The sequence below is a fragment of the Rhincodon typus genome, unplaced genomic scaffold (genome assembly GCF_021869965.1).
Source record: "Rhincodon typus isolate 14 unplaced genomic scaffold, sRhiTyp1.1 hic_rhity00007530, whole genome shotgun sequence".
Taxonomy (NCBI): Eukaryota; Metazoa; Chordata; class Chondrichthyes; order Orectolobiformes; family Rhincodontidae; genus Rhincodon; species Rhincodon typus.
Window position 1 is genome coordinate 1 of NW_025973168.1, and position 2,402 is coordinate 2,402.

General features: G+C 48.0%; 1 protein-coding gene across 1 annotated transcript in view; it reads left to right on the forward strand.

The window, feature by feature from the left end:
• Positions 1-1,278: 1,278 nt before the first annotated feature.
• Positions 1,279-2,402, forward strand: part of klc4 (kinesin light chain 4) — a gene marked incomplete at its 3' end in the record, with an annotated part of 7,923 nt that continues 6,799 nt past the window's right edge. Inside the window, exon 1 of the mRNA XM_048594269.1 lies at positions 1,279-1,982. The remainder of the gene's footprint in view (positions 1,983-2,402) is intronic.

Sequence of the window (2,402 nt, forward strand, 5' to 3'; positions counted from 1 at the left end):
ATCCCAGTCTGACCGTTAGACACACCATTGTTCTGCCAACCTCACATTCTGATCCCTCAATCTGAACTATCTCCCCCAGCACTTCATCCCACCAAGCTACTGCATAAATGCTGCCCCCCAACGCCCCACACTTTACATCAGTTTTGATAAAGAGTCATCTAGACTCGAAACGTTAGCTTGCTCCCTCTCTCCATGGAAGCTGTCTGACCTCCTGTGATCTCCAGCCTTTGTTGTTTTCAGCACAGATTCCACCATCTGCAGTAATTGGATTTCAGACCACAACTCTGATTTCCCCACTGACCCCTGCACCAACATCCGTTTTTCTCTACAAACGCAGTGTTTTAGACTTCATTCTCTCTCTCCCTTTCTTTCTTTTCCCCTCTGCAATTCAAATCCATTTTCTGTGTTTTTATTCTTTTTGGAATTTCACCTCCACCTTTTATCCATTTCGAAGTTGCTTCAATTTATCCACTTTTAACAAAATTCATTAATGGGATGTGGACATCGCTGACCAGGCAGCGTTTATTGCCCAGAGGAGCAGTTAAGAGTCAACCACATTGTTGTGGGTCTGGAGTCACACGTAGGCCCAGACCAGGTAAGAATAGCAGTTTCCTTCCCTACAGGACATCAGTGAACCCAATGTGTTTTTGTCAACAATGGATTCATGGCCATCATTAGACTCTTAATTCCAGATGTTTTATTCAACCATCTGCCGGGGCAGGATTTGAATCCTGGGTCTCTGGATTAACAGGTCCAGTGAAAATACCGTTAGGCCATCACCTCCCTGACTTTCAAACTGCTTGAGCTGTAACTCACTACCACTTGATTCCAATCTGTCACTGTCCCACGGCCATTCTCGGAAGAAGTGTGGGGGGGAGTTCTCCCCAGGTCCTGAGGCCAATATTGATCCCTCGACCAATATCACTAAAAACAGATGAACCAGGTCATTCCCACATTGCTGTGTGTGGGATCTTGCTGTGTGACAATTGAGCTGCTGCTTTTCCCACAATCCAACAGGGAGCATCTGAAAATATTTATTTCACAGGTTCTGTAGGAGGTGACAGAGATAGGGAGGGGGTGTACAGGCCAGAGGGGTTTACAGAGATAGGGAGGGATGTGGGGGCGGGGGGTTACAGAGATAGGGAGGGGGTGACAGAGATAGGGAGGGGGTGTAGGGGCTGGAGGGGGTGACAGAGATAGGGAGGGGGTGTAGGGTGCTGGAGGGTGTTACAGAGACAGGGGGGTGAATGAGGGGTGAGTGAGCTGGATGGATCTGAAAACGAGGATGAAAATAGATCAGGATTTGTATTCCCTGGAGTGTGAGAGCTGAAAGGGTGACCTAATGGAGGGGATGAAGGTGATTAAAGAATTGGATCGAGTGGATAGGAATTATGCCCCTATGAAGGGGGAGCTAGGTGAACCGGCCTGTATCCAGGGAATGTCAGGGTACTGTCTGTCCCACAATCTCACTGAGTCTTCTGTGTCTCTGTAAGCCAATTATCCCCTTCAAATCCAGCTCTTTGCTGTGATGTGAAGACTGGTTTCTCCTATAGAAAACCAGCTGGTCATTCTCCTTTGAGGCTCCAATCCGTTTAAAAGTGGTCGTTTGCTGGGACAGGGACAGTGTGAGGACAATATGATGTTGGCGAGCTGGGTGATGTCAGTCCGTGTGTGGATTGTGGGAAATTAAAATCATTGAAGTCACGTCATTGTTCACCCCCCCACCCTCCACCCCGACAGGGAGCAAGGGAGTGTGAGAGAGACAGGGAGAGAGAGGCAGAGAGGGAGTGTGAGAGAGATAGAGGGATGCTGCGGAGGTCACTCATGTCAGAGGAGTTTCCAGCCTGAGCCTCTGTGAACAGGAGGTAACAGGATACCAAGTCCTTGCTAAATCGACAGGGGACAATTTCCAACAGCACTGAGCCAGAGATTCATTGTCAGGACCTTTCCTAGGACTACCATCTGTCAGACACTCACAAAAGGTAAAATCACTCTTTTTCTACTTCCACTGTAAATGCCTTTCTGATTCACTGGTTATTCCTCACAGCATCTCTCCTGGTGTGTCTTTCTTTCTTTCTATCTGTGTGTGTGTGTGTGTGTCTGTCTGTCTGTCTCTCCTCTCCCTCTCTCTGTTACTCCATCTCCCCATCTTTTTCTGTGACTCTTTTGTATGTGTGTCTCTGTCCGTCTCCTCTGTTTGTCTTCTCTGCCTCTAAATCTTGTCTTATTCTCTCTTCCTGTGTCTCTAAATTCACTTCTCTCTCCCTGTTTCTCTGCCTGTTTCCCCGGTTCTGTCTTTCTTTCTGTCTCTATTCCCTCTCCCTGTGTCCCTTTCTGTCTCTATTCCCCCTCCCTGTGTCTCTCTCTCTGTCTCTATTCCCCCTCCCTGTGTCTCTCTCTCT